At 41.3% G+C, this 16,412-nt stretch overlaps 1 protein-coding gene across 1 annotated transcript in view; it reads left to right on the top strand.

The window, feature by feature from the left end:
* The window catches only part of cacna1ba (calcium channel, voltage-dependent, N type, alpha 1B subunit, a), a 171,496-nt gene that overhangs the window by 49,897 nt on the left and 105,187 nt on the right, over positions 1 to 16,412 (top strand). The gene's annotated exons all lie outside the window — the stretch shown is intronic.

Here is a 16,412-nt window from a genome sequence, read left to right as displayed (position 1 = left end):
TTTGCACATACCAGCAATTCAAACTGTACTCAGTGGTTTCCATTATATCATACGATATCAAGTCTGTGGTTAGCATTAGGATGCCCATTGGCAGATTTGTGGATCTATTGTATCAAAGGAAATGGAGAGGCAGATCGGTTTGAATTATCTGAGCATCTGTTCATTTCCTACCAGAGGATATTCTTCCCAACAAGGCCCATTTTGGATGCTTGATTACTTTATGTCTGTATTTTCCCCAGAAGGCAGCCTGCCTAAGGCACAAGTGATGTCATAGCTGCCTGAGAGAGCCTAACAGATATTTTCTATTTATGTGGCTGGGTGTTTAGTGAACCAGTTCAGTTGAAGCACCTTGATCAAGGGTATAACTGTAGTCTCCTGCTTAGTTTATGCAGGTCTTCAACATCACACAGCTGCCACCCCAATTCCACAAAGTTTTAAGGAAGAGAAAAGTTTACAGAAATTGTGCTGTATAACGGCTGATTGCGTGCACACTAGGAATACAAATCTCATCTTTTTAAAATCATCATTTCCTTTGTTCCCTTTTTTTGTCAAGGTACCATTTTGAGCATAATGTGCTCATTTATAAACCATAAATATGACAACATATTTTTACAAACGTTTTGTGTCAGCAAACAAATTATTTTTTACAGCAGGCTTAAACATGTAGCCTCAACAATGGGTAAGAGTAGACATAATAAAGTGCAAGAAAGAAGCATCTGGTACTAAAATGATTAGTTAACTGCACTGGCCACCATGCAACAGGTAAGAGTAGACATTCGAAAGTGAAAACCAAAAAACATGCATTATGTGGTGGTGGTTCCCAACCCTCTTCTACACATGTTACTTTCGCCCTCAGTTAATTTGGACCCGGCTCTCCCCTACAACCCGCTACAAGTTAGTAATGAAAGGCCAGCTGAAGCTGGCATTGTCAATGCTGAGCAGTGGCTGCTCACATGGAGAAAAAAATCTCTTACTGTATTTAAAGCTTCCCTCGGTAAAGTTGTGTCAACATGTTAATGCATCAGGGTGCCACTCTGTATTCCCAGAGCAGTGTCCTTAATGTGTCTTATCTGTCTGCTTATGGTCTAAAGTGGAGAGTGCTATGGAGGAACCTCTGAAGTTGCAGTATGAAGTCTCTGGGGAGCAATGCAATTCAGGCCTTGCTGTACTCTCAGTTTGTCAGCATACAGGCTCACACCTTATGCAAGCTGTAAACAGACTTATACACAGGTAGTAGTAACTTAGTTTCAGGTGGACTGTTCACCCTTTTAGCTATATTGAACCAACATTTCAAAACTTACTGGCATGATGTTAAAGCAGTTGAATCCTTGTTCACTCTACTGAAAGCTAGCATTTTAGCAAACCAGCCACTAACAGCTACCAGCTTGTCTCCCATTGGACCTGAGTGAATGGCATTGGAAGTACATATGCATAATACATTATGTAATGCGGGTGAATTGGTCATAGGATGGACAGATAGCTGATTGTAAATACACATTATAGCATTTTTGGGCCTTTTTTTGCCCCAGAGCTAATTCTTTTTATGGGTGTACAGAGGATCCAGCTGGTGAAAAGAGGGAGATCTGAGCCGATTGATATTGCTCAGCATGTCCGTATCTGCATTGTGCAAAAATGGCAGGGTGGGATGATCCCCTACCTCACCTGAACCTCCGCCAGACGACTTCCCGGGTGACTTGCTGTGCTGTGTTGCTGTGTGTCAGGAGCTTGTGATCTCGTAGTCTAGGTTAACTAAACATAGGAAGCAAAAACACTAAGGTACCAGTGACTGGGGAATATTCTGGACATGAGTACATCTCCCTGTCTCTTTCTGTCACTCTCAGTCTCAAAAGTTCAATTTGAGATTCAAATGGATCTCATTAGTGCGATGAAAAAAAAATTGTTGCCAAAGAGCTTTGACAAATGTAGCTCCCGACAAGAGGTACTTACTCAAAAGAGTTCAATTTTCTCCCTCCATTTTCTTCAGGATATGAACAACGTGAATAATCCACCTGATTCAAAAATCAGTCTGCATTTGATTAATCTCTCTCTCTCTCTCTCTCTCTCTCTCTCTCTCTCCCTCTCGCTCTTTCTCTCTCTATCTCTTTCTCTCTTTCTCTCTCTCCATTTCTGCAGTATCCTCTCCCAGTGGGATACTTAGCTTTTCAGTCTGTTAGAGGCAGGTTGCTGAAATGGAATCACACTTGCTAAGATTTTAGGGCAAGTGCTGCTTTATAACAGGGAGGTAACTGGGGCAGGAGAGCAGGAAGTCATCCCCTGGCACCCTCACAGTGGCTGTGCGGTCTCTATTTCCATCTTATATCGGCTTGTGTCATTACTCCCCCTCCCAAAAATCATTTTCAGCCAAAAGATCTCCTCAATTTATAACATAATGACAATGATTAAATACTAACATTAAAGTAAGACTGCTGCAGTGAATCTAGAAGCTGATTACGTATTAATCATATTCTATTTTCATGCAGATTTTTTACTGCAGGGGGCTGGTGGGTGGCTCACCCTGTTAAGGAACTGTTCTAGTGCATGGAGTGCATGGACAAGTCCCCACAGTCTGGTATTGAATCTGGACCATTCAAGGGCTGACTTTGTCTGTGGGTGCTGCAGGGTGATGCACAGTAAGGCTCTAGCATCACGCACGGAGGCCTTCCTGTGATTTATGCCCATCTTAGCCTGCTTTGTGACCTGTGGAGAAATGGCATTTGGCATTGCATTTTCTAAATAACACATACTTTATAAAAGTGTGAAATCTGCAACATGTGGCTCTTTTAACCAATTTTTTTATATCCAAAATTGTCAATACATTGTATGGAACACTACTGTGAAGAGCATAAATTAGACTCTTTGAGTGAAGGTTTGAATCTTACGCATGAATAGGCTATATGTTTCAGTGTTATAGTGCATGTTTTATTACAGTAGTTATAGTACAGGGCTGTAATCTGTGCTGGTACTGTACACCATTTCACTTAAAATGTGTTTTTGTGATTGATAGCCTATTTATTCAGTCATAATGTGAGCATACATACTGTAGGTCTACCATTTTGATTTGCAAAGCAAACAATATGAACCCACTACGTTGTCTAAAGTATAGCACCAGGCCTTTCATTGAAACATTTTGGGGGAAAGGCCATATGACCTTTAGGTTAGCACCTGTTACTGAAACATAAATATAAACATTCTGTGACATGAGCTTTGGCTGATCGCTGTCTTTATTACTACATTTGAAATTGTATGGCTTAGCCTCACACAACCAAGCTGTTGGAGTCAAGGGGGTTCTTCTGTAACCGTATCAGAACAGTTATCTGAGGGGCTGTGCTAGTGCTTTGACCAAATCCCTTTAATCTGTGGCTGAGCTCTCCAGCATTCCTCAACCCTGGACTTGTAGCGGCAGCCTGGGTTACCTGTTTGCTAAGATAACAATACCCTTCCAGGCTAAGGCCATATCTTTTCAGGGTAGTGTGTTAGCCTTTCAGGCTCATACTAGCTGCTAGTGAGCTAGCTTTGAGGCTATAAAAATTAATTCAATGGTGCCAGAGCTTATCCCAGAGGCAATGGCTGGGTTAGCCTGGGTAGCAGCAGAAACGGCATCTGCTGAAATACGATTTGTCTCTTGGCCTAGACGGCGCTGTCAAAGAGACTCTGAGCTGCCCCTGCAGAGAGCCAGCACACGCCGAGGACTGACGTGAATGAGGGGCTGTAAGGGTTTCAGGGGCCCTGTCTGTCCTCATTCCAGTGACACAGCTGAGCAGTGGCTTAACAGCAGTGGAGTCACCTCGGTTTATGTTCGCAGAAGAACATAAATGTGCATTTCCTTTGCTTTATATGTATTCTTTGATGTCAGAAACACACACACATACACACACACACACACACTATATTCAACTTGCTATCACTTTTAATCACTCTTAAGGACTGGCTAAAATATGCAGACAGTGCTTCTCTTTATCAGCAGTGTGCTTTGTGTGTGCTTTGTGCTGGGTTTGGTTAGCAGTGACTTGCTGGTTGTGATCGTGAGCTGTGTGCTGAGATTAATGTGCCCTGTGTTGAGTTTGAAGCATGCTGTATTGAATTTAAAGTGTGCTGTGTTGAATTTGTGCACTGGTTAGCAGCAACATGCTGGTTGTGAGCAGGATATGGCCACTATGGCCATCATGCTCTGTATTGAGTTTCTGTCAGGGAGTAGCAATCTGGTCTTGTGGTTGGGGTAGAGGAACAGGAAGTGGCCTGGTAATGGTCCCATAGGATGAAGGGGAGGAGTCCTGTCCTGATCTCCATGGAGATCAACACCCAGGAGAATACTACTGCACAAATGGGGTTTTCAGTGCTATCAATGAAGGACAAGGATTGTGTTGACACCGGCATCCATTTATGGGCAGCCTGTAGCCTAGTGGTTAAGGTGCACGTCTAGGACCTGCAAGGTTGGTGTAGCCACGATCTGCACAGCTGTCTGGCCCTTGAACAAGGCCCTTAACCCAACATAGCTCCACTGGGGATTGTCCCCTGCTTGGTCTAATCTCCTGTAAGTCACTTTGGATAAAAGTGGCAGCTAAATGATAACGTATTTTCTTTTATTTAAATCTGTTTGATTTTGCTGTATGATGATGTGGCAGTTATAGAGAGGCTGCTGGGAGGTAGCACATACTGAGGAAGTCTTAGCAGCTCGTCCAATTATGTCCGACAAGTTGTTGGCCTCATTTTCAAAGTAAAATGGTCTGGCCTTTTTTGCCCCCCTCCAACTGTTCTTGCCACTCTGGGTTTTTCAGTGTCCTTCCTGGCAGTCTTTTTCTTACAGAAATATAATACTATAAGTAGATTTTGTAGGTATTTGCGATCTCTTTACAGGGAGTTCCCAGCACCAGCTGGGCATTGATGAAGGTGGGGCTGTATGAACAGTTTGAGTGTGTGACAGCATTCGCTCGGTCTGAACTGTGTGATTAGATCGTGTCAGGGGAACAAGCTGAAGCAGAGGTATTTGAAGAGTCTTCACAAAAGACATGTGGCTCTACTTTTCCCTTTATTCGACACTCTGACAATTAGTGCAAGATCAACTGGGGAGATATTACTCAGCCAGCATTAATTAATATTCGGGAGGGGAGGGGAGGGGAGTCTCACTGGTTCAGGGTGACTGAAGTGTGGCTCAGGGGGAGAGAGATTTAAACTCTGCTAACGTACACATCAGATGTGGCCCCAGCTGGGAAATCAGACAGACCTTCAGAAGTAATTCGCTGCTGAAATTTACCATACCATACAGAAAGGTATATAACCTGTGTGTCCGCCAAGGCAGGTCTTACATTTCTATATATATTTCATGGTTTGTTTACTGTAAAGAAACGGGCAAGGTTATTTGACAGTATGAAGCATTTTTCCAAAACTGCACAAATTGCACATTTATTGCTCTGCTTTGCTCTCGATAACCTTATTTATTTTGTTCATTTTGAGTTTCATTTTTTCCATAAAGAAAATCTAGCCTACATTTACATGAAGAGGCAAGATTTAACCATGGCTCAGCACTTTGCCTGTTTGATCCAGCTTGTTGATGACAGACAGTATGAGTTCATTAAACTGTCTTTATGGTCATCACCAAAGTATTCGTTTGCCTTTTGGTTCCCCATATATTCTCACCTTTTCTCTCTGAGGGTAGTTGTTTTGAACTTGATGCTAGCTAGCTGCTTGATAAATGGACTCCTATAAGTACTGTTTGAAGGCATAGAAAGTACTGTATGAAATCCTATTTTGAGAATTGTATATTTCAAAAGTGAATATGGGCAGTCAAATACTGAGTACTGAAACATGGAAAATGATATGTGCTGATGGAGAGCAGTTGTGGTTGTACAGTAAGAGTGTTGCTGCACAATGTGTGTGTGTATACACTACCATTCAAATATGAGAATATGAGAAATGTGTATGTTTTCGAAGGAAATTGATACTTTTATTCACCAAGGAAGTATTAAATTGATGTGCTAATCTGCAAATTATTGTACTAGTGAAAGCACTCCCGTTATATTAAGCGCAGCTGAAAACAATTGTGGTGTTTAATGAAGCTAAAAATATATTTTTCTTTCAGTTGCTGCACTGTCTAGTACACTAGCATTTCTAGTGTTCAATTTTTCAGGAAACTGGACTTCCGTCTCTAGTTTAAGAAACAGATGCCCTGCAGGTCCACGGCTGGCAGCTTAATTTCTGACCTGCCAAACATCAGTTTCATCTGCAACAGTGAAGACAATGCTGGTGTTGTAGGCCTTATTGGCCTAATTTATTTGTGTTCTTTTGCCCATTTTAACATTTTCTTCTTATTTGCTAGTTTCAGAAATTGCCTTTTCTTTGAAAATCAAATTGAAGTCCATTATCCCAGGCCAATTTAATGCTACCCTGGTGAAAAAAAGTATACATTTCTTTCAAAAACATTGCAGTGATTCCAAACATTTGAATGGTAGTGTGTAAATATACACTCACTGAACTATATGTATACCTACTTATTCATGCAATTATCTAATTCACCAATCACGTGGCAGCAGTGCAATGCATAAAAGCATGCAGATATGGGTCAAGAACTTCAGTTAATGTTCACATCAACCATCTAAGTGATCTAAGTGACTTTGACTGTGGAATGATTGCTGGTGGCAGCCAGGGTGGTTTGAGTAGGCTACAGCAGCAGAAGACTAACAAAGTCTAACAAATAAGTATATTAAATACCTAATAAATGAGTTTCGAGGTGTCCTGGAGTAGGATTGTGGTGAGACTGTGTTTGTGTGAATTTGGACTGCCTGGGACTGGTGGGAATGGACTGGCTATGGTTTGAGTTGGACTGGGTTTGATGTGAATGTAAACTGGCTGTGGTTTGGGCTGGGCTGGGTTTGTTGTAATTCTGAACTGGCTGTGGTTTGGGCTGGCCTGGTTTTTGGGTGAAACCCCCTCTTCATCATTCTCCTCATTTGAGTTCATGGGGTGTGAAATTGAGCTCAGGCTTCACTTTGTTGTGAATACCGTTTTTGATTTATTGCTTTTAGACATTCCTTTTACTTTGCAGTGAAATTAAATCAACCATCTAGTTTTAAATATATCAGCTTATACAGACTAAATTATTTACAAGTGTCTCCTTTACACATTGCCTATGCTCTGTAGATTCTGCATATCATGTGACTGGAGTGAAACATTATTTGAGGCACATCATTTGACCCATATTAGTTATTACAGAGTCTTCTCTGCCTCAAGCATCACACGAGGAAGAATGACTACTGGATTTAACACTACTGATGAAAGTATCACTCATCTTAGTATCTCAGTCACTTTCTGTCACCTTGAAAGGGCATGGTCTATCTATTATGAAACTGTTAATGGCAATGATAACCAGAGTGCAGTTATGCTGATATTTTTCTTCACATGGCTTGGTTTTTTCTCGGCAATACAACAGCCCGGGTTGAGAATGAAAACCCTTTAATGATCATGGCCAGAGAGCTAATTGGAGAGATACACAGAGCAGTGTTTCTGTTGGCTCTGTAAAAGGGTCTGACAGTTCCTACACACTCTGATACCAGCCTCTGATACAAGCAAGAGTTCCCGTAGGAGTTTTGAGGAATGCTGAGCTTGTTGGGTTGGCCCTATAAAATCAATTAATAATTCAACTCTGATCGCAAGATTGTGATGATTCAACATACCGTGCCTGTCGAAATGCATTAGAAGTGCGTGTGTGTGTGAGTGCATGTGTGTGTGAATATTTATATGCTTGTGCATGCGCACTTGCACATCTTTACGCATATTTGTGCGTGGGGTATAAGGTGTATTACGAGATTTATCCTAAAATTAAAATACCATGCTTATGAATGTATCTTGATGTGCTTTTTATAGCATTTTTAAGCAATCCCTCATTATGTACTGTACATTTCAACCTGTTTATTATATATTTCTGACTGGGTTTTATACCACTTTTTCTTCATTTTTTTAATGAAGACATATAAAAATGTTTTGGACACAAAGTTAGTTTTAGCTTTTGCTTTTTAAACTGTTAAACACTTTCTAAATAATAACAACAGAAGATTAGTGGAAAATATCAAGTGTGTAGTCATGCGTAAGAATAATATTTACAATTATCTATGACAGTTTGATGTTCTTAATAAACACAAACATTTTAGAGTGAGTATTTTTCAGCTTGCCCTCTGAACACATTTCATTATGCTGATTAAAAAAAGTCTTCATATGGATTATAAAAAAACAAACAAACATGTTATTAGCGTTTTTATGAAGCTTTTACATCAATGCATTCGGCCAAACATTTATTGATAAAACTAATAAACATGCCTGCTAACCTCTTGTCTACTTCAATCATCATGGTGCTTAGAATAGTAAAATTTACAAAAAATGCTTACTTTGGCTTATGCAATTACTTAACATTGAATCTTGCCTGAAAGTTCTAAAATTCTAAAAAATGGAATGGAATGGAATGGAATAGCTTTATTGTCATTGCACAGTACAGAGCAACGAAATTACAGTTGACAGTTTCATCCCGTCCAAGAAACATACAGAGGCCATTTCGTGGCCAACATGGGGAGGGAGACAGGAGCAGGAGAACTATCATTAGATAAGAAAGAAACACAACTCCCCAAACTGGGCTCCTTTATGGCGGCCCAGTGTGGGATTAGGAAAAAAAAACCTCGGCACATAAGCAAAAATGAAACATCACAACAAGAAAACTCGAGACATGCACATTTTGGTATTGGGAAAGGTCTCAGGGAGGGGAGGTGTCACAGCTCAGACACTAGGGGGAGCGCGCAGCCACATGGCGCAACGCTCAACTCCCCAGCAGACTGCTCTATGATAGGGAAAGACTCGAGGGGGCCGACTAAGGCGTTGAATCCAAGGGTGTGTGTGCGTGTGTCTTTGTGTATGTGTATGTGTGAGCCTCTGTACTTCATCACCGCCCAGGCCAACAGTGTTCTCTATCGGTGGTGAGGATTGGAGACAACCTTAAGTCCCAAGTGGTGAAGTCCACAGGAGGAATGGGGAGGAGAGGGGTGGGGTTTGGGGGATGGGCTGAGCAGCTGTCTGCATACCATCCAGGAGAGTAGAAATCGGCTGTCCAAGGCCGAAGCGGGGGAGCCAATGAAGATAAGCTTGTTTGGGTTAGACCGACTCTGCAGTTTTCTGCCTGCCTTAAAGTCTCACTGGTTCTCTCGGTCCAAATTAGCCGAATGTGATGGCCCATTCCGAGTCGTTCCAATCCACTTCTCCAAGTCGTTATCCCTCTTGCGAGTGAGGCGATGCAGTTCGCCTATCGCTTGAGTCTGAGTGTTCATGATCCGACACATTCCCTCAAAGACGGACAGCTTCTCAATTGCCAAAACTGCTGCCAACGCCTTTCGAACTTTGCGATAAACCAGGAACCCACCAAATCCAAACAGCAGGAAACCTGTTATCATAATCCCAATTATGTAGACGTCTTCAATATCCTCCACGGAAAGGATGGACAGACACACGACCCTCGGTACCTCATACGAGTCCATCATGTATCCGGCTGCATGCGTTCCGTCGGGGCAGGCGGGTTCTCCCTTACCCAGTTTTCTCGTCGAGAAAAATTTGATCAATTGCATTGAGAGACCAGCTGATCAGATCTATAATTTCAGTTTTCGGAAAGAGATGCAGAGAGAGGCTCAGAGTTATAGGTTCAGACAGAGACTACACAAGGACAAGAGCAAAGCAGGAGAGATAAGGGCAGGGAGAGAAAGAAAATGCGACCGCCTCCATCGAGAGTAGCAGAAGAAACATTTACTTGGGCTATGCTGTCATTATGGATAATGCACACAGGGAAAATTCTAAGGCTCCAAGTCTTGACTTACTTTCTGCATTGCCTACATACAGCCTACTGTAACTCTCTGCCACAGTCCTGCCTTTCTTCTGACAACCAAAGAAGCCTCACAGTCAAACAGGGACATTTGTAACATACAGTCACATTTTAACACTAGGTGTAAGCACATAAATGTGCCCTGTTAATGGATTAACAGGATTGAAATATATGTTTGAACAAATGTGAGATATCCTCAGTATGAACTGCCCTTGTGCCCTTGTGGTGTTGCACTTCATCAGTAGTGTGGCTATAGCTCAAGAGCTGGCAATTGTGCTGCAATTTAGGGGACAAACAATCTTGCATCGCTTTCTCCATTGTCTTACAAAGTTTTGTTATAGGGTCTATATTTTCTGAAAGACACCATCATACTGTGATACGGTCATATTTCAGGATATACAGTTATGATATTACTATTTCATCATAAAGTATCATGATATAAGATGCTGTTTCACCCCTATATGTGAGTATACGTATGTGTGTGGATCTATGTGAGCCTGTGTGTTTATGCGTAGATCAGCTGTTGCATTGGGAGGGAAGACAACTTATAAGTATGAAGCCACTGCCAACATTCTTGCCTCTATCACTGTGGTTCTCTTTCCAGGAGGAGATAAATATATTAATACTGTATGATGAATAATTTATCTGTTATGCGGAGTTGCGTATAAGTGGGAGTGTAGATATATTTACAGGGAACAGTGGGACTGATGTATACGTCAGTATACCCACATCACCTATTCACCACACTTGTGTACTGCTGCAGCCAACCTGTCTGTCAACCCAAGCTGTGTACTCTAACTTTGGGGCAGTTGTTGACTCCACTGTATCACCACCGGGGCGTTATTACTGTATCTTGAAAGGCACCCATCTCTACAGGCTAGAATTTCTTCTACATGGGTTGAAGGTGATTGGCCAGGTCTGTTAAATAATAATTAACCTCTGTTTTTCAAGGGTTCTCTGTCCATCCAGCCCATGCCTTTAAAATGCACCATACAGTACTAGGCAACCAGTACAACCCCTCCCTGTTGTGTTTTGCCATTTTGTTATGTTACTTACAGGTTTATGCTTCTTGTGCTGGTGGAGCATGCTCTCACTTTGCTGAAATATTGAACATTAAAGGAAAGTCAGCACTCCTAAAAAACTCGAGTAGCATGCTGTAGAAGAAAAAACAGAAAAATGCTAGAGTGGCTTAGAGTTCTTGATTGCTTTTCAGGAAAGTGTTTCCATGCGAAGGTCTTTCACTGAGATCTTTTAGTTCACTGAAGCGAAACATTAAGTGCTGAATAAATCCCACTACACATATTATTGAGTCTGACCTGCTGTCAATGTGTTCAGTCCTTATCAATTTATATATTCTCTTATTATAATCAGGGATTAATAATTCATAAACTTGGCCTGTGCTGTCAGCCCAAAAAACTTTGTGATGCCAAGTTGTGAAGCAGTCTAGAGCTGAAGCCAGCGGGATATAAAGCTATTTACATAATATAAAGGTATTTACATACTATTAAAGTGCCTGCACAAATTGGCCCATGCACTACTATCACTCCTGCATCATCCAATTCATGGGTAATTCACATGCAGTTTGAGTCACAATACAATTAAGCAAACCTCTTTTGCACACTGTATGAGGTATACCGGAAGTTATGAAGTCATTATGAATAATCACTGGTAGCATTGTTCATAAAAAACACTGATAGTATATAACTCTCCAATGGCTCACAGTGCTGGAAGAAGCTGTTTTTCTCCAGTATGCCTTTTCACGGTATAAATAAATACAAATGAGAACAGATGAGGTGGAGGCTGCTCAATGTTGTTTAGCCTGGAATACGTCATGTGACACATCGCTTCACCCTCATTGGATTTTGCACTGGTTTGTTGTAACTGCAGGATGGTACTTACTGTGTGGTAAAACTCTGCTGCAGATAGATTGCACTGAGTTTATAAATCATTATAATGAATCAGTCTCAGCTGCTTTTATTTGTACAGTATGAGCTGCATGTAGATCAGACCACTTTGTCTAACCTGGATTTATGATGGATAGTAATTCTTTATAATAATCTGCTGTGGGTTTGTCTCTACATGTTTATGTGCATGCTTGAGTGTGTGCGTTTTTTGGCATTTTTGTGTGTAAGTGCATGTGTGTGTGCACGTGTCAATTTGTGTACCTGTGTGTGCACATTTGGAAGCATGTGTATGTGCCTTGCATGTGAACGTTTGTCTGGGTGCATGTGTCTGCATAGTCTGTCTGCTTGCACAGGTCTACATGTGTGCACACTGGTTTGTATGGTTGCACTTGTACATACAGTCAGGTCCATAAATATTGGGACATCGACACAATTCTCCTCTTTTTGGCTCTATACACCACCACAATGGATTTGAAATGAAACAAACAAGATATGCTTTAACTGCAGAATTTCAGCTTTAATTTGAGGGTATTGAGGTAGGAATTACAACAGTTTCTATATGTGCCTCCCACTTTTTAAGGGACCAAAAGTAATGGGACAATTAGCTGCTCAGCTGTTCTATGGCCAGGTGTGTGTTATTCCCTCATTATCTCATTTACAATGAGCAGATAAAAGGTCTAGAGTTCATTTCAAGTGTGCTATTTGCATTTGGAATCTGTTGCTGTCAACTCTCAATATGAGATCCAAAGAGCTGTCACTATCAGTGAAGCAAGCCATCATTAGGCTGAAAAATCAAAACAAACCAATCAGAGAGATAGCAAAAACATTAGGTGTGGCCAAATCAACTGTTTGGAACATTCTTAAAAAGAAAGAACGTACCAGTGAGCTCAGCAACACCAAAAGACCCGGAAGACCACAGAAAACAACTATGGTGGATGACAGAAGAATTATTTCCCCGGTGAAGAAAAACCCCTTCACAACAGTTGGCCAGATCAAGAACACGCTCCAGGAGGTAGGTGTATGTGTGTCAAAGTCAACAATCAAGAGAAGACTTCACCAGAGTGAATACAGAGGGTTCACCACAAGATGTAAACCATTGGTGAGCTTCAAACACAGGAAGACCAGGTTAGAGTTTGCCAAACAACATCTAAAAAAGCCTTTACAGTTCTGGAACAACATCCTATGGACAGATGAGACAAAGATCAACTTGTACCAGAATGATGGGAAGAGAAGAGTATGAAGAAGGAAAGGAACTGCTCATGAACCAAAACATACCACCTCATCAGTGAAGTATGGTGGTGGTGGTGTCATGGCGTGGGCATGTATGGCTGCCAATGGAACTGGTTCCCTTGTATTTATTGATGATGTGACTGCTGACAAAAGCAGCAGGATGAATTCTGCTGCAACTGAAGACAGTTGCAGTAGAGGCCTGGCAGAGCATCACCAGGGATGAAACCCAGCGTCTGGTGATGTCTATGCGTTCCAAACTTCAGGCTGTAATTGACTGCAAAGGATTTGCAACCAAGTATTAAAAAGTGAAAGTTTGATTTATGATTGTTAGTTTGTCCCTTTACTTTTGGTCCCTTAAAAAGTGGGAGGCACATATAGAAACTGTTGTAATTCCGACACTGTTCACCTGATTTGGATGTAAATACCCTCAAGGTAAAGCACATCTTGTTTGTTTCATTTCAAATCCATTGTGGTGGTGTATAGAGCCAAAAAGATGAGAATTGTGTCGATGTCCCAATATTTATGGCCCTGACTGTATGTGTATTGTATACCTTATGTGTGTAAGAATCCCTACATTTGTATGTGTGCATGCATGCATTTCTGTGTGCATGCATGTACGTGTGTTCATGCATACCATATGTTTGTATGGTTGCATGCATATATGTGTGTTTGTGTGTCCATATGTTTGTGTGTGCAATTACGTCTGAGAGTGTGTTTGTATTTCTGTGTGTCCATGCATTCATGCCTGGGGTATTTATGTGTGTGCATGCATGTGTGTATGCATATTACAGTGACACTACAGTAAATACAAAGCCATTATGTTGTGATTGCGTCCTGGGCGTCCGACAGGTACAGAGGGTGACTGATTGCTGATACCATTGCTTGTCATACAGCATATCCTGTACAGGGGTGACTGGTCACAGAGAAATATTGGTCCAGTGATAAGAGCTGCTGAGGGGATATTAAAAGCCACTCTTGCCACATGGCTGGGCATCAATCTGCAACCCCTGAACCAGCCATCTCATAACCTGTGCCTCACGACTGTCTCCATCCTCCATTATCTCTGCCTGGTCTACATCGCCACTGTGCTAGAGGGCATTACCTGACTGAGTAATGACCTTAATTCAGGTGCTCTTTCCCTTTATTGCTGTATCCTATAAAGTTTGTTTCTTCTGTTCATGCCAGCTATCTCTTGTAGATTTTTATTCTGCTTCTCCTGCTATTTCATGAAAGCAGTGGGTGAAAAAGTGACATCACTTCACTTAAAAGATTAGCCAACCTAAGGGTTTAACATTCAACGAAAAACAGGAACCGTATTTTAACAATGTAAAAATAAACAATTATGCACAAAAATAACAAGGAGCCAAGTCAGACTGGGTGACTGTAACCGACCCTGTATGCCATTTAAACTGCATTGCAATGAGAGAAAGTACATGATGAGGCTGGTGTGTTATTGCTGTTTCCCAGATTCACAAGAAGCCTGCTCCTCTGTACTGCTCCTGCTCCTCTGTACTGCTCCTGCTCTCTGTATAGCTCCTGCTCCCCCTTGTTTAGCACTGCTACTTCTGTCTTCTCTCTAATATGTTCATTCTCATTTTGTATTTACCATTTGTATTTAATTTGGAGATGGGAGAATTAAGTTTTTTGAACCTCGTAATGGGTGAAGCTACACTGAACTGTAATTCACAGACGTGTGTCCACCAATCAAAAGTTTTAGCTCTCCACAGCAAACTGCAACAATATATATGCAATATAGTGCAATCTGATTCTAATCAGTGAGATTGTAGTATATGTTAGCTTTGCCAAATGTTGTTGTTGTGAAGATTCACTATCCCATGACTGATTAGTTGGCTTGCTGAACTACTATAATTTCTCATCTTTATTATTCCACAATTCAAATTATTGGGACCTACCCGAAAATACAATTCCATACCCTACTTTTGCTTTGTGGTGCTTATCCTCAACAATATTACTTTCTGTACTTGCTGGTAGTTGATAGCTTGTTTCAGGGCACCATAATATTTGAGACACAGCAATGTTATGTAAATGACATTCGTGTTTAGTTTTTCATTGCATATCTTTCGCATGCAATGACTGTGATCCATGGACATCACCAGTTGGTGATGCTCTGCCAGGCCTGTATTGCAGCAATCTTTAACTCATGCTTGTTTCAGGGGCTAGTCCATTGTCTTGCTGTAGAATTAACCTGCCGCCAATGAGTTTTGAAGCATTCACTTGAACTTGCTACTACCATCAGCAGTGAGCCAGTACCTTTGGCAGCCATACATGCCCAGGCCATACCACCGTATTTCACAGATCAGGTGGTAAGCTTTGGATCTTGGGAAATTCCTTCTTTCCTCCATACTTTGCTCTTGTCATCACTCTGATATAAGTTACTCTTTATCTCATCTGTCCACAAAACCTTTTTCCAGAGCTGTGGTTGCCCTTTTAAGTACTTAAGTTTGCATCTTGCACTGTAACCTCTGTATTTGCTATGGACAGTGGTCATTGACAAATCCACACTTGACTCCCGAAGAGTGTTTCTGGCGGATAGGTTTTTGGGGATTTGTCTTTATTATGGAGACAATTCTTCTGTCATCAGCTGTGGAGGTCTTCCTTGGCCTGCCAGTCCCTAAGTGATTTGTGAGCTCATCAGTGTTCTCTTTCTACTTAATTATGCTACAAACAGTTGACTTTGGTTAGCTTAAGGTTTGGCCGATGTCTTATTCTTGTTTCTCAGTCTCATAATGTCTTCTTTGACTTTCATTGGCACAACTTTGGTCCTCATGTTGAACAGTAATAATAGCTTCCAAAGGTGATTAAAAGACTAGAGGAAAGACTAGGTGCTGAGAACTATATACCTGCATTAAGGAGGCAATTAAACACACCTGAGCAATTACAAACACCTATGAAGCCATGTGACCTAAGCAATATGGTACCCTGAAATGGGGGGGAAGTGGCTCAGGTGGTAAGAGCAGTTGTCTGGCAGTCGGAGGGTTGCCTGTTCAATTCCCGCCCTGGGTGTGTGGAAGTGTCCCTGAGCAGCCAATCGCTGTTGGTGTGTGAGTGTATGTGTGTGTATGAATGGGTGAATGAGAAGCATCAATTGTACAGCGTTTTGTATAAAGGCACTATATAAATTCCAACCATTTACCATGTATAAACACAGCTGTAATTTCTGAATGGTGAACCCAAAATGTATAAAAATATCCATTAATAAAATCGGACAATTATTGTGTGATTCCAAATCGAAAATTGTGGAAAATCAGAGGCAAATCAAAGTATTATGGGTCTTTGACCCAAACATTATAGAGGGCATGGTATATGGTAAATTATGAAATTATGTTTGTGAGGTAATCTGATGCTCACTTTTGAGCAAATGGCTTTTGGAGTTTTATGTCACACGACATAAAAAGGTGGGAGTATGCTTT

This window comes from Conger conger, chromosome 11, assembly GCF_963514075.1.
Source record: "Conger conger chromosome 11, fConCon1.1, whole genome shotgun sequence".
NCBI classification, from domain to species: domain Eukaryota; kingdom Metazoa; phylum Chordata; class Actinopteri; order Anguilliformes; family Congridae; genus Conger; species Conger conger.
This window is presented reverse-complemented; position numbering and strand designations above follow the sequence as displayed.